The sequence below is a fragment of the Nannobrachium achirus genome, assembly GCF_963921795.1.
Source record: "Nannobrachium achirus genome assembly, chromosome: 5".
NCBI classification, from domain to species: domain Eukaryota; kingdom Metazoa; phylum Chordata; class Actinopteri; order Myctophiformes; family Myctophidae; genus Nannobrachium; species Nannobrachium achirus.
The window spans coordinates 39798637-39815074 of NC_137814.1; positions in this window are offsets into that span (position 1 = coordinate 39798637).

A 16438-nucleotide genomic window follows, 5' to 3' on the forward strand; every position below is an offset into this window, starting at 1 on the left:
TTGCTGGATTATCTGCACTGTGAACCCTTTCTGCCAACTGATTTGATCGATCCTGTTTGCATCTGATGACTTCTCTCCAAGCCTGAGGGCCTACAGATGTGCTTATGTTGTGCAAGTTTTGTGAGGTGCAGAGCACTCTTGGAATGTTGCTGGAGAGATGGCCTCTGGCACTTAGGTATTGGTGTGTGCTACTGATTCCTGTGCATGCGTTCTAAATGTAGGTGTGGTAGATGATTTGATCAGGTCACTGGGTTTGTTGAAGGGAAAGTCAGCTGTATCACAATGCTTCAGTGCTCAAACTGTTCCAACTTAAATAGTGTATGTGAAATAATTGAAACCTTGCAGTGAAACATCCACTGAACCTACCAATGACAATCATTCACAAGCAGTTGCCTGTAGGACCTCCAGTAAACGATACGATACAGATACTATTTAACCACACTTAAACACTGTAGCTGGGTCCTTCAGCCTATCTGTGTTGTCTTTAAGATAATGACTGTATCAACATGGGCAGGCAACTGCCTAAAGTTCCCACCCTTGTCTAGCGCACTGAAAAGGGTATAGACACCCTCATCTCTGTCTATATCGACACTAAGGCAGTCTGACATACTACTTTGGTCTTTTGCCATTAAAAAAATCACACCCGTGTGAAGTGGAGCTGTGTGTGTGTGTGTGTGTGTGTGTGTGTGTGTGTGTGTGTGTGTGTGGATCATGTGTACCGATTTTTGTGACATTTGAAGAAAATATGTAGGAAAAGGAGCAAAAAGTGTGTTTTGGAGAAAATTCAAGATGGCGGAGAATCTATCATGGCGCAAATGGGCGTGGCCTATATGGGGAGATGCGTCATGACCCAAGGAATCCAGGGAAAAAATATTTTTAATTTTCCGACCTACGGTTCAAGAGTTACAGGCCAAAACGTAAAGTGGGGTGTTATGGCGCCACCATGCGGCCAAATGACACAATTATTTTTTATTTAATCCTTGAAATCATTATGAACCTCCTCTCCAAGTCTTGAAACTCTAGCCCCTATGGTTTGCGAGAGACAAATAATTGAATGTGAGTTTTTGCGATTCCCATTATAAGTCAATGGGGAAAAATAATTCACTAATAAATTAATATCAATTAAACTATTGAACCTTTCTCTTAGCAAGTTACTAGCCCACGATTCCCGAGTAAGCCGGTCGATTTGACATATGGCGCGAGTGTGTGGTGGCAAAACTGTGGGACTAGTAGCGTGCCGAAGTTTAGGAAGTTCAGGCTACATACACACAGACACACAGACAGACCCACACAGCCACGTATAGGGAGCCTGTGTTCCACACAGCTCCAAAAAGAAAAAAGCGTTATGTTTGTTGGCTACCACTATGCCTGGGCAGGAATGGCAGGATGGTGGACTACAGAATGACCAGGCATGGACCAATTAGTGACATTTCACATGACAGAAGTGTAGATGTGTAATTATTAGCCTACTAACAACCCACAATGAACGAAAACCACTCTTGGGCCACAGTGTTCATGCATTAATCCCAGATCCTGCTAATATGATACACTCAACTTAATATTTTTGGAGCTGTGTGAAGCACAGGCTCCCTATACGTGGCTGTGTGGGTCTGTGTGTGTGTCTGTCTGTCTGTCTGTGTGTCTGTGTGTGTGTCTGTGTGTATGTAGCCTGAACTTCCTAAACTTCGGCACGCTACTAGTCCCACAGTTTTGCCACCACACACTCGCGCCATATGTCAAATCGACCGGCTTACTCGGGAATCGTGGGCTAGTAACTTGCTAAGAGAAAGGTTCAATAGTTTAATTGATATTAATTTATTAGTGAATTAATTTTCCCCATTGACTTATAATGGGAATCGCAAAAACTCACATTCAATTATTTGTCTCTCGCAAACCATAGGGGCTAGAGTTTCAAGACTTGGAGAGGAGGTTCATAATGGTTTCAAGGATTAAATAAAAAATAATTGTGTCATTTGGCCGCATGGTGGCGCCATAACACCCCACTTTACGTTTTGGCCCGTAACTCTTGAACCGTAGGTCGGAAAATTAAAAATATTTTTTCCCTGGATTCCTTGGGTCATGACGCATCTCCCCATATAGGCCACGCCCATTTGCGCCATGATAGATTTTCCGCCATCTTGAATTTTCTCCAAAACACACTTTTTGCTCCTTTTCCTACATATTTTCTTCAAATGTCACAAAAATCGGTACACATGATCCACACACACACACACACACATGATCCACACACACACACACACACACACACACACACACAGCTCCACTTCACACGGGTGTGATTTTTGGAGCTGTGTGAAACACAGGCTCCCTATACGTAGCTTTGTGGGTCTGTCTGTGTGTCTGTCTGTGTGTCTGTCTGTCTGTGTGTCTGTATGTAGCCTGACTTCGGCACGCTACTAGTCCCACAGTTTTGCCACCACACACTCGCGCCATATGTCAAATCGACCGGCTTACTCGGGAATAGTGGGCTAGTAACTTGCTAAGAGAAAGGTTCAATAGTTTAATTGATATTAATTTATTAGTGAATTAATTTTCCCCATTGACTTATAATGGCAATCGCAAAAACTCACATTCAATTATTTGTCTCTCGCAAACCATAGGGGCTAGAGTTTCAAGACTTGGAGAGGAGGTTCATAATGGTTTCAAGGATTAAATAAAAAATAATTGTGTCATTTGGCCGCATGGTGGCGCCATAACACCCCACTTTACGTTTTGGCCTGTAACTCTTGAACCGTAGGTCGGAAAATTAAAAATATGTTTTCCCTGGATTCCTTGGGTCATGACGCATCTCCCCATATAGGCCACGCCCATTTGCGCCATGATAGATTTTCCGCCATCTTGAATTTTCTCCAAAACACACTTTTTGCTCCTTTTCCTACATATTTTCTTCAAATGTCACAAAAATCGGTACACATGATCCACACACACACACACACACACACACACACACACACACACACACACACACACACACACACACACACAGCTCCACTTCACACGGGTGTGATTTTTTACTTTACACACCAGTAAGACTCCCTAATCAGTAGATAAGTGACCATCACGACGCATACACAAACTTTAGAAGGCAATCGTAGCCAATCAGGAGGGAATATGGGAAATGGGACAGATCCATGTTGATGACAATACTTTAGAGATACTGTGCGCGGGATTTTAGGGCAAAATCTGTAGGAGCAGTGTCCAATTTTTTTTGTTCGGCCTGCAAAAAACGGCCTGGTGGTGGCGCTAGAGAGAGTACCATGTGAGAAATCAGGGCTGGAGGTTGTGATTTGCCATACAAGGAGTGTGTGTGCAAGGTTTGGCATCGAAAGGGCCAACGGTGGCAGAGAGAAAGAAGGGGCAAAAGTGTGACGTGACGTTACGGGACGAACGGACAGCCGGTGGAGCTTTCATAGTGACCTGACAGTCGCAATAAGTCAAAAGAGAGAATATCCTGTGTATCATGCTTACTACTGTTGCTGCTATGACACCTGTATTTCTCCACAGGGCTCAATAGGTCTTGGTCTGTCCAGAACAAAACTACACATTCTCAGCATATTTGTTGTGATGGAATATGTTATCAGTCTTCTTTTTTAGTTTGGCTATTTTTCAGAGCATTCAGCACATCATAGCGCTCCACTGGCATAGCTCACACTAATGGGTATTTTCCATGTAGAAAACTGATGTTTTTGATAATGTATATTGAGTGTATCCAAAACAAAAGGCCTAACATCAAAAGTGTCAGAGCCAGACTGACATTTCTTCCTTCTCTATTACACCAAATCATTCATAGTTGACATGATCTTTGACATGGGAGATAAACTGATCAATAGCAACCAGCTGAATGTAAAATAATTCACAAAAGCACATTTCGGGTCTGCTGGCCTTGCATGCCTTCACTGGTGCCAACTGCAGTTCAACATTTGAAGGCAAAGGAAAGGAAATATTGGCTCTTGGGAGCTGATATACTCAGTGGTGCTGGGGATTTCACTTGTTGCTTCTATGGCTTTGGTCAAAGTTCACCTGTTGCTTCTATAGCTTTGGTCCTCGAGTCAAGTAAGCTGATGAGGCAAGAAGAGAGTTTAAGGTAAAGAAAATGTGTGGCTCGAGTCTTTCCATTGATCTTAGGACACAGCAAACGTGATTTAAAAAATACAAAGGTCAACTTTGGCTCAAATGGAAACTCATGAACTTCGGAGGTTTCTATATACGTGGGCTAATGTAATTACTGTATATTCACTTTTTTTTTTTTTTTTTTGATGAAACAGACTTTTTGGGGGTGTTGTGCCTGATATTCTGGAGCAGCAAGCTCCAGAATATTTTTTGCTACTTTCCCCTTTTCTCTTTTTCTGGACATTTGGTGTGTTGGCTGTCATACCTTTGCCACAAATGCCAATGAAAGACTTTGGACAGCAGGTTAGACTTGTCTCTCTGAGCAAATTACAACAAAATGACAATACTTAAATTTAATCCAACGTTTGTATATTTTATCATTGATGCTTCAGACCTGTTATTCCCCTATTATTCTTGCACTAGAGCTGAATTAACTTGGTGTGAACCCATATTGAATTGTAAAGGAACAGAGGACGTACAGTACTCATTTAAAATGAAGTGGCGGCGTCAAATTGCAGTAGTTGCACTCGGGTAGGTATTGTATCACTGCAGAGGGCATCTGAAAGAGAGAATACTTTAGCAGGAATTTGTGGACAGAGAGCTAGACTGCTACATGCATCAATAGTTTAAAAGGCAGGTAGGCCTTATAAGACAATATAATATCAGTTATAATATTTGTTATTTAAACAGATGTTAGATTCATTGGGCCTCATTCACCAACCATGTCTAAGAGCAAATGTCTTCTTAGACCGACTTTAGACCCACTTAGAAAAATGTTAAGAAGATTTTGGCATACACCAATGTTTTCTTAGCTGTGATCTGTTTAGGTAGGAACAGCATCTACACACACTGAAGTGCACTTATAGGGTTGCTTTTGATTTCTTACAGTAAGTGTGACATGGTAAGTGTGACAAATAAATGATTCTTGAATTTTCTTCAATTCTACAATTATAGGATTTGTATCATATCTTTAGAGTAGTGGTTCTCAAAGTGTGGTCTAGCTGGGGACCCCCAGGGGTCCTTGAGGAGGTTCCAGGGGGTCCACAGCAAAACGAGGAAAGGTTTTACCACCTTTTTTAAAAATAGCTGATCTACAAGCTCACAACGCATGCCATTACTGCCCATTTTGAGCTTGTAGATCAGCTAACTTTAGTTTTCACCAGGCCTGAAAATTGCAATCCAACCCAAAAAGAACCGGTTCAGTAGAACTTCACTTAGGAATTCACTTAGGAAGACATTTTTAAAGAAAACATACGGTACAAAGTTATTGGCGAATGAGGCCCATTGTTTACATGGTATACTATTTTTTCATTTTTTATTTTTTCATTTTGATTGACCTATATATTGTTTGTATACTAATGCAAGTGACTCCTGTCGAGTTGGGATGGAACTACAATCTTCCCTTCTGCAAACCGACCCACAACCTCCGTGCCAATAGATCTGAGCCCGATTGGCAAAGTGGGGACACTGCATTAGGTTATTGGTTTACCTGGGAACCTAGTTTCTTGAGGCACTACTACACTGTCTCTCTGCATGTTATTATTTATGTCACTCTGGATAAGAGGGTCTGCTAAATGCCTAAATAGTGAATGAATATTGTGGTTTTGTTGGCCTGAGCGCTTCTGTCTTTTTGTTTCTCTCTCTTCCCTCTCGCAGTTCTCCACAGGGCTGGGCAGACTGACAGCGAGCCACCTGCAGCACACGCCTGGCCTGGTGAGCCTCACCGCTGGGCTGTGTGCCCCAGCCAGCCTCTTCCCTCCCCCTCTCTGTGTCCACAGAGGATCATATCAACATCTGCTGACAGACTGCCGATGATGCCAGGCCTTGAACTGAGCAGCTTTGTTTGCATTTCCTGCTGTAATGCTGCCAGCTGGATGGGGGGGTGGGGGCAATGGTGTCATGAACCTGCAAACATACAAGAATAGTTGCCGTAGCGCTTCAGAGCTTTCCAAGCTCCTCAACAAGTCCCAAATGTCAAGTTGACACTAAACGCAGGGAGGGACCTATGCTGTCATGTCTCATGCTGACTGCACCTCCAGTGTGGAACTGTAAGTGGTTTGTTCTTAGATACCTGCCTTTAAAACCAGTGTTGACACTGATGTACAGCATCACGATTGGAAGTAATCTGTTGCGAATTCCATGCATTCTTTTGTTGAATGTGTTTTGCTTGGTTTATCAAACAATTGGCCATTTTCACTGTGCTATGCGCAGTTGCGCACAGTGAAATGTTCCAATCCTGGGTGTGCAAATGGAACCAAATAGACCCATAAGGGCCATTTGTACACACTCTGAGTTACAAATGGATAAATGAACAATCAGGATTTCACTAGGAGAGACCAAGCATCAGACAAAATATAGGTTTAAGGTTGTTTATTATAAGACCGAGAGCCTGGTCGTTTATGGGCGGCATAAACGGCCAAGAATGCAGAGTGCTAATGGTCATCTGAGGTCAGCACTACACGCAAGCGTGCAGTGTGCAGCTTAGATGGCCAAGGGCACGATCAACATTTAGCTTTTGGTGTATGGTCGTTTATGGGTGCATCACATGCGAGGCATGGGACGTGCAGCATAAACAGCCATAATTCTGAGTGCGAAATAGTCATCTAAGGACATCACAACACGCAAGTGTGCTGTGTGCGGCTTAGTTGGCCAAGACGCCCGAGCAGCATGGGGGAGACGGCGCGGTCATCGGGGCATGAATGACGTACTGTAGGTGCCGGCTAGGTCATCAGGGCTGGGATGATATGGGGGTGCCAGCGTGGTCATCTAAGGTCACGCACCATGCGAGCATGGTGTGTGCAGCTTAGATGGCCAAGGGCATAAAATGACACTCTGAGTGTGTGGTCATCTAAGGTCAGCACCACACGCAAGCGTGTGTTGTGCAGCTTAGATGTCCATGGGCACGAGAATGGCATTTGGGTGCTGGCATGATCATCGAAGGTCATCACCACACGCAAGCGTGTAGTGTGCAGCTTCGATGGTCAGGAGCACGGAAGGGGGATGGCAGGCGTGAGGAGGGAGGTTCCGGGGGGTCGCAGACCCAGGTACTTTGGCTTAGGGGTCAAGAGCATGCGTCTGTGCTGAAGTATGTAGAGAGACCCCACCTGGAAGGTGGGTTACTGGAAACTATGCACACCGCCATTTTTCAAGTTGGGTTTTTATACCACAGTGATTGGTAGAGGAGGAGTTGTCGGCTTGATAGGAGATAGGTGAGTGGTAATTGGCACAGGGTGGCATGGGTGGAGTTACCGGTGGCTGGTTAGAGGTGGTTGATAGTCCTCTGCTTGGCCACATCTCCTCCTGAACTTAAGTTGTTCCAACTCCATTTCACTGCATACAGTATATAAGTTTAATCACAGGATTCATTAATAACATGAACAACACAAGGTTCCCATTAGAATTCGTAGTTTTATCAATGGCTGTAAAATGCACAATTTCATCGCATATATTCAACATCTTCATTTCTAGTTTTGTCACTTTGGCAAGTACACTTTTTTTGTATGCTGTGTAGCTACACTTACGCTCTTATAAAGAGCAAATGTTTTTTCCTCACGGAAGCACGTCACAAAAAGCACAGCGTTAAACATCTGACAACGTAAAGCAAGTGTCAATGAGTCCATGGTGAATAGTGAGTTGTTGTTGTTTGGCTACATGGTCTTGAATGTGCCATTGTTTGTTATCACCCGAGTTGAGAACGTGTGGGTGTTTTCAATGGATCCTCATATTACATTTGAATAATACAGTATGCATCATGCAATAGTGCATTCATGCGTTGAAGTGGGTTATCACCAAGAATAATCTGATATGATGTTGGGGGGGACAGAAAGGGGTGTATGAATGAACGAGGACATTGGGGTCATGAGGAACTATTTGAGAGTTGTACCATTTTCCTTAGTAAAGAGTTCTTTAACTCATTTTGAAGTAGCTCCTAAAAAATGTATCTAGAGTGTCGAAGTGTTATCTCATAAAATCCTTGTGAAAGCGCTCATTGCAATTCTATTTTATTGCACGTAAACTCCTCCTTTCCCCTTTACTTTCTGCCTTCACTTGCAACTCAATCTCTTAAAGGTTGTTTCTTTCGTCGCCTGTTTTCTTTCCCTATTCAACCCCCATATTTGTAACCATCTGATACCCTTTAATTTGTGCTATTTGATTTGCATGGCTGAGTTTCCTCGCTCTCTTTTTGTATCTCTATAACAGGGCAGGATGCAGACAAACAGGTGGGTACATACTGTGTACAGTGAGCGTTTACTTCAAAGTGTCCTGGACACAGACAGAGACGATTAAGTAAGCTAAATATCCTTTCTAGTCCTCTCCCTCTCTCTCTCTCTCTCTCTCTCTCTCTCTCTCTCTCTCTCTCTCTCTCTTTCTCATCAATCTCTCTCTATCTCTGTCTGTGTCTCCCACCTCCTCTCTGCATGCCTTTCTGTTTCACCTCCCACAGCAGCTCAACCTCATGTAACCCTCTCTCCTTCGCCCTGCATCTGCCCTGGCAGCTGTGGCTCCCTGGGTAAGGAAGTAATGCTTTGTAGCACCTTCTTAAACCTAAGTTCCATTCCTAAGTTAGGAAGTCATGCTTTGTAGCACCTTCTTAAATCAAGTTTCATACCTGCGTTAGGAAGTCATGCTTTGTATCTTCACATTTAAACCAATGTTAACAATGGGAACATTTGAAAGCAAATATAAAACAAGACGCAAAATCAGCCAGATGCATGTTATTATATTATTCTTATACCCTACCAGTCAAATGTTTGGACACAGCTTCTCACACACATTGAATAGAAGCTGTGTCCAAATCTTTGACTGGTAGGGTATATGTCTATTATGTGTTTAACAATATTCTAAGCTTCATATGTGCTCTTCTTGTTACCTTTTATTGACGATGGACTTACTTAATCGTTGATTTCCATTGTCGGTCCTTTTACACAGCTTAAAGTCCAGTCCAACAACAATGACTCGCAATGCAACAGGTTGCCACTTGCAGCACAGAATCCAGACTCCACACACTCACTGAGTGGACTACCTCTCAGCTTCAGGGCAACGGGTCAACTACAATGGATTTCAGACCACTACAATGAGTTGCAAGTTGCAACACGTTGCGTTTTCAAATCATTGGTGTGGACTGGACTGTAACTCTCCCATACACAACTTACTTTTTAAAAGGTATCTCATGTTTTTGACCGTAAGATATAGTTTATTACATTTACATGGTGCTGTACAATGAACACAAATAATTTAAGAAATTATAACAGATTATCAGTGGCATAAAAAAAGAAAAACATTAAACAATAGACAAAAGGTTTTAGCAGCTTTTTGAAAGAATCGACTGACTTCGTTTCTTGTCATCAGCGTTGTTCAGTTCCAAAAAATGGGGTCACAACTGCAAAGACAGTTGGTCACTCTTAGTTTTTAGAGTAGCCAAATGAGAATCAAATGGTCTGTTGTGTCAAAAGCTGTGCTTAAGTCAAGGAAGAACACAACACATCCCAGAGTCTCACACTTTTCTTTAGGTGTAAATCCCTGCAAAGTGTAGTTTCAGCACTGCGCTTTGGACAAACAGACTGGAACTTGTCAAAAATGTTGATGTTGTCCAAGCCATGTAGAAGCTGTTTACAAGTGATGTTATCCAAAATTCTGTCAATCAATCAGGAAATTTGGATATAGTCTGTATAGTTACTCGTAAGAGATGGACCAAGGTTAGGTTTGGTTGTTGTTTGTTTGTTTGTGTTAAGTATGTTTAAAATAGTTTGTGTTTAAAATAAACAGGAACACAGCCAGAGATAATTACATTTGTATATGGAGACTTGAGAGCATCTTTGAAAATCACACTCAGTGTCTATTTATGAGTTAATTTCATTAAGCGTCCCGCGAGGCGTTGCCAATGTGACCCTGGGCGTACAAACAGAAAAAGCCAGATGTAGGAGCGAGTTCCTTCCAGGATCACCGCTCAAAAATAGGTTGGAATGATGAGTGGAGGTGGGATGCAATTCTAGCCTCTTTAACTTAGATGAGAGTGAGTTGCAATGCATCATGTGGAAATACATAACAACTAAAGACAGAATAGAAGAAGACAGACATACTGTACCTACCGTACAACATAGAAGGTTATAAGCTGGAGGGATACCTGAGCCTATGTCCAGCAATGGTATAGTGGTTGGTCCACTCATCTCCAGGATACTGTATAGACCTGAGATTGAGTTATTCTGTAAATCCATCCAGTGTACAGAGTGTAAACTGTTTCCCTTTATGCAGGCCTGCAGCCAAAGGACAAAGAATATGAGGGAGAGTGAACTACCCAAACACACCCCAATCCATCAGCCAAGCGTTTCACAATTTAGGTTTTAGGGTAGAACCCGAAAGCCTAAATCTTTTCTTGCGCCAGCAGAGCGTGCAAGTAGAGTTATGAGTTCTGTCTGTATGTGGGTATGTGGGTGACAGTACAAAGTCTGGGCCTTTAGCCAATGCGGGATCAGCGTTCTCGGTGAAGTAACCAACGACCAACAAGTACGAGACGCAAGTTCGAGGTGCCAACTTGCCTATACTGTACAAACCCACATACAGACAGCACTCATCACCCTACTTGCATGCTCTGCTGGTCACAATTGTCGTTTTTTTCGGAAAGTGACACGAATTGCCAGACGCAGGTTGGCACCTCGACAGGGTCTAGTTTTTATTCTTCAGTTCTAGTTGACTGAAGTACACATTCAGTGATCAAGCATTCCTTAGCTACTGCTAAGTAGCTGCTGCTCAGGGACATGCAGAGAATGTTCGAGAGGCAGGGGCCGAACTATCTAAAAGGGCCTTTTGGTGAAAATATTGAAAATAGCAGACCTCCAAGCTCACAACTGCGACGTGTTGTGAGCTTGGAGGTTGACTATTTTCACTATAGCATTCATGGTCTGGAGAGGGCACTTTTGTTTAGGGGCTCAAGCCCCCTTTGATGTCTATGTGTGCATGTGCCTGCTGCTGCTACTTGTTGGAGACAAAGGAAGGATGACTTTAACCAACTCTGGCAGAAGAAGAAGTAAGCCATTTACCATGAGAGGGAGTGGGTTGTTGGTTGATTTACCACTGTTTCAGGGTTGTGGCACGAGGCAAAGCCGAGTGCCAAACCTCGAATGGTAAATTGCTTTTCTACCAGTTCTACCATATAAATGAAAGACAACACAACAGTGGGCGGGGTCCATGAGCCAACTCAAGGTTGTTGACTGATTTACCACTGTTTTAAGCCAATCAGAATCCAGTATCTGAACTTGTGACCACAAAAGGTGGTAGAAGAACAGATAAGGCATTTTGTCCATGCACAAAACAAAACAGAAAGAGGCCTGGCAAGGCCATGCCAATCTATGATGGGCATTGGGCAAACGCTGAACAAATGTTTCCAGACAGTGAGGATTGGTCGTGGAGAATCAATTACACTTGTCTCAAGATGAAGAATGGGATCAGTTTAAAACCAATGGTTTTCAACTGTGGTTCTCCTGGGAACCTCCGAGAACTGTTGGTTTTCATTCCAGCCATCAAATCACGGAAAGTTATTCCTGCTGGGACACAAAAAAAATACAACCATCTTACTGACAGAAATGAGAAGAGAACCACAAGCCTAAATGACATGCCCAGAATAGGGAAGCCAGGTTGAAAGTGGTTTGTGTTTCTGTCATCAGACACCTGTCTTGATGGCATCAAGGCTGGGTGAGTCGGATCAGTATAAGATCACTTGCCTCGGTCGTTCATGACCTGTGGCTGAATGGCCTCCAGTTGACTGATACTGTGGGTCTGATGCAACTTCCTTCTGTGTCAGTTTCTTTATCTTCCTGTTCTTGCGGAAGCTGGTTAACGCTGCCTATTACGGTAGAAAGTTACTCGATTCCTCATCTTGAGATGAGTGGTCGCTGGTCGGGCTGTTAGAGACGTCAATGGTGTCTGGTTAGCTTATTAACTACCACACTCACCACCAGCACAATACAGTACGCAAACACACACGCGCACGCACACAGACAGACACACAAGCACACGCGCACACACTTTCTACCACACCATACCTTGTCTTATTTTCTTGTATAACATGTTCTCTGTTCCTATGTAGAGATTGTTATGTGGGACCCCCTTGAAAACCAGATATCATCCTAATCCTAATAACAAAATATTGCCCCCTCTCCACCACCACCAATGCAGGTGAAACACATCTTTGATTATTTTATTAGACAAAAATGGAGAACAGTACAAGTATAGTCAATACAATTGAAATGTATAGTACAAGTACAGTTAAACACCCTGCCTAAAAGGAACATCTCAAATAAGACCTGTTACGGTCTTTTTTACGTTGAAAGCCCTCAGTATTTAATTCATGGACTGGACATAATAAATCGCAAGCAAAGAAAACATTCATTAATATGGCAGTGCAACCAGAGAGCATCCTTGACGGCTCCACCTCTCTGACAGGAAAGTGTTTCAGTTTCTCTCCTGTTTCCATATAAGGCCAGGCTGAAACACAGACAACAAATTAACCAGAATTGAATAACTTCAACCGCAAAGTACTGTTCAACAGAAATGAATAAAACATTCCTGATCTACATTTCTCCCTTTTTCGCGATATGACTGATTATGTCATTTTGACCGTGACCTTGATTGTGAGCTGAGATAATCCATTGTGATAGCATGCTGATCAAAATAATGTTCCCACATTCAGGACTGATGGGAACACAGACCACGACCTCTCATTACCTCTAACCACAGTGTGTGCTTGAGACTTGCCTTGACTTGAGTTATGCTGTTGGTATTTTCACATCCTACCTCAGGCCTTGACTAAACTTCAAGGCTGCAGCCCCGCCCAACCAAAGACATAGCAGCTTCTCTGCAGCCTCTCAGCTGACATCCTGTGTCATCGTACAGTGAATAGCAGCCCTGAAGGAACAAGTTGCACTGCGTACGTAGACATGGCAATGTGCCAATGTGTCAAGAGACACTAAGTCTATCTTCGTGCTTGTCTGTGTGTGTGTGTGCGCGCACAAACACGTGCATGCATATGTGTGCAAGAGACAGAGAGTCTGTGTGTTTGTGTGTACTTACAGTATATACAGCCTTTAATGTGTGTGTGTGTGTGTGTGTGTGTGTGTGTGTGTGTGTGTGTGTGTGTGTGTGTGTGTGTGTGTGTGTGTGTGTGTGTGTGTGTACTCTAGTTACTAGAGTAAGAGGCCTTTTTTAAGATATTTGAAGTTGGTCATGGTTTTCAGCATTTTGCACACGGTTTTGGTGTGGTCAGTGGTGTTATATGCCAGCACCTTGGTTTCACTGTGTTGAGATGCAGTATATCTTCAGACACTCATGTGGGCGAGGTCCTGCTCTACTGTATCTAAGGCCCTGTTTAGACTGCAGTCCATCCATCCATCCATCTTCAACCGCTTATCCGGAATCGGGTCGCGGGGGTAACAGTTCCAACTGAGACCTCCAGATTTCCTTATCCTGAGCAACTTCCTCCACTCCCTCAGGGAGTATACCGAGGTGTTCCCAAGCCAGTTTGGAGATATAATCTCTCCATCTGGTCTTTGGTCTGCCACGGGGTCTCCTCCCAGTGGGACGCGCATCGAGGACCTTATTAGGAAGGCGCTCGGGGGGCATCCGTACTAGATGCCCGAACCACCTAAGCTGACTCCTTTCCAAGCGTAGGAGCAGCGGTTCTACTCCAAGTCTCTCTCGGGTGACTGAACTTCTCACCCTATCTCTAAGGGAGATACCAGCCACCCGTCTGAGGAAACCCATTTCGGCCGCTTGCACCCACGATCTTATACTTTCGGTCATGATCCACACTTCATGACCATAGGTGAGAGTAGGAACGAAGATTGCTCAGTAGACAGAGAGCTTTGCCTTCCGGCTCAACTCTTCCAATCCAGTCAATCCGATTTATTTCTCAAATCCATTTTTTTTGGCCTGACTGTTCACACTGCATTTGCAAGGAACCAGATGGATTTGTCACAGATCTGTGTGTTCAGACTTTAAACAAGACTTTATACAACGTCAACCCAAAGCAGCAAGAGCCGCCCTGCTATTGACATATCTGCTTTGGTTACCGTGGTCAAAACGTCATTTTCCTCTGACATAGGATAGGACCTTGTGAACCCATTTGTCATGCTACGAGATATGTCTTCATATATTGCCTTGTTCGTTCCTGTACATTTCGCTTGTACTGAGGCATGTTTCATTTTCATTACACCCTGTAACTGCAAACTGCAAACTGCAAACTGCAAACTGTTCCTGTTCGCTGATGACTCAGCACTCATGATCTTGGGAGAGGACAAATTGCAGGTTCAAGTCACCAAAATCCGTACTTGGCTTACGAATAACAAACTGTCACTACACCTTGGTAAAAACAGAATTATTTTTGGGACCAGACATTCTCTATAAAGTAAGATAAATGAAACGATTTCAAGGTCAAAGTTGATGACACAGTAATCTCTAGAAAATAAGAGATTACCTATTTGGGCTGTATTCTTGACCTGTCTGGTTGCATGGCAACAAAGCTAATCATCCATCCATCCATCCATCCATCTTCAACCGCTTATTCGGAATTGGGTCGCGGGGGTAACAGTTCCAACTGGGATTTCCAGGGAACAAAGGATCAAAAAAGTAAATCAAAAAATGTGATATTTGGGAGAAATTTCCACTTTTGTCAACAGAAGTTTCAGCCCCTCTTTGACTATGCTAGAACCTCCTGGTACTCCAACATCAAAATGACACCTCCCAAAACAAACTGATTTGACTACTTCTCGACCTGGGGCCAATGACCCACCTTTTTCCCACACATTTTGCTAGCCTAAGATGGCTCAGGGTAGAAGACAGGGTTAAATAACTAAAAATGGTATTGGCTTTCAAAATAGTCGATGCAACTCTGCCCTCAATACCCGCTTATCTGAGTAAACACAGCCAAAACATCTGCAACAGATACAGCCACGACACTAGAGGGAGTGCAGACAACGATCCTTGACCCCTTCCCTTAAGGCGAGAGGCGGAGGTACAGTAGTTATCACTTCTCCCATAGACAGGCGAGAAGTGATCACCCCTCCTTACCTGGCTTACCCCCACCCCCACCTTTTCCCCCTACTCTGTACATACCAGTAAGACTCTAATCGTGAGATAAGCGACCGTCACGTCCCATACACAAACTTTAGAAGGCAATCATAGCCAATCAGGAGGGAATATGGGAAATGAGACAGATCCATGTTGGCTTTTTTGGGGTGTTCCTTTGAGGCAGGGTGTTTGACTGTATTTGTGCTGTAGGCAACTCAATCTTTTTGTTGTACTTGTACTGTTCTTCATTCTTGTCTAATAAAATATTCAACAATCAATCAAAACCCTTGGCTCTTGCGCTCTCGTAAGTCAAAATGCAATTCTTAACCCTCTCGAAAACTAGATGCTACATCTCAAGGGTTATCCTTTCAATAAAGATGCAACATTAATGGCGTAGGTTGAGCTCGGGTAGTGCTGCAAGTGATGTTTTGGACAGTTTTTTATGCGACTTGGGTGGTTAGATAGGTTACTGCGTTCAGACTGAGACACATCTTTAGAAATCAGATTTGAAACCACCTCTGAATGTGGGTCAAGTCGAATTTGTAAAGATTTGATTCCATGTGTCTTATTTAAACAAATCAGATTTCAATCTGGATATGGCACAGATCTGATGTAGGCTGGATTTGGCTGTGGCTGCCAGTGTAAAAGGGGAAGACCAGGACTACGTGATCTGCAACGTCAATAGGTCAGTGATATTCACTGGAGGCACTTCCTGACTCTTTCGTGGTACCAGGTTGTTGAAGCCTAGCTCTCCCTATCCCTTACTGATGGCTCTCCTCGGCGCATAGTCTAGCACTAGCACAGTGGTTCCCAAACCTTTATCCAAAAGAGAAATGTTATATCTCCCCAGGACCTAAACTAATGAAAATAGACGATATACAAGCTCAGCGATGGGATGTGTGAGCTGGTAGATCTGCTATTTTCACTACTTCTTGAAGGTTTTTCAATTTTGTTGACATTTTTTGAATTGACTATGCTGTGTTGTTTTTATTTTATTTTGTATTTTTTGAAAATCTTGTGAAATAATAAAAACAAAATAATAATTGTCGGAAACAAAAAAGGGATATTTACCCGAGGCCCATAAAAATGGGTCTCAACTCATTGTTTGGGAAACACTGGTCAAGCATGCAGATCGAGAGGTATGGTGCGAGAGTGTCACCCTGCAGTACTCCTGTCAGGAACAGAGTTCAGACATTGCGACCCTGGCCCGCGTGCGTAGGACACAGCCACTGTTTTCACAAATTTC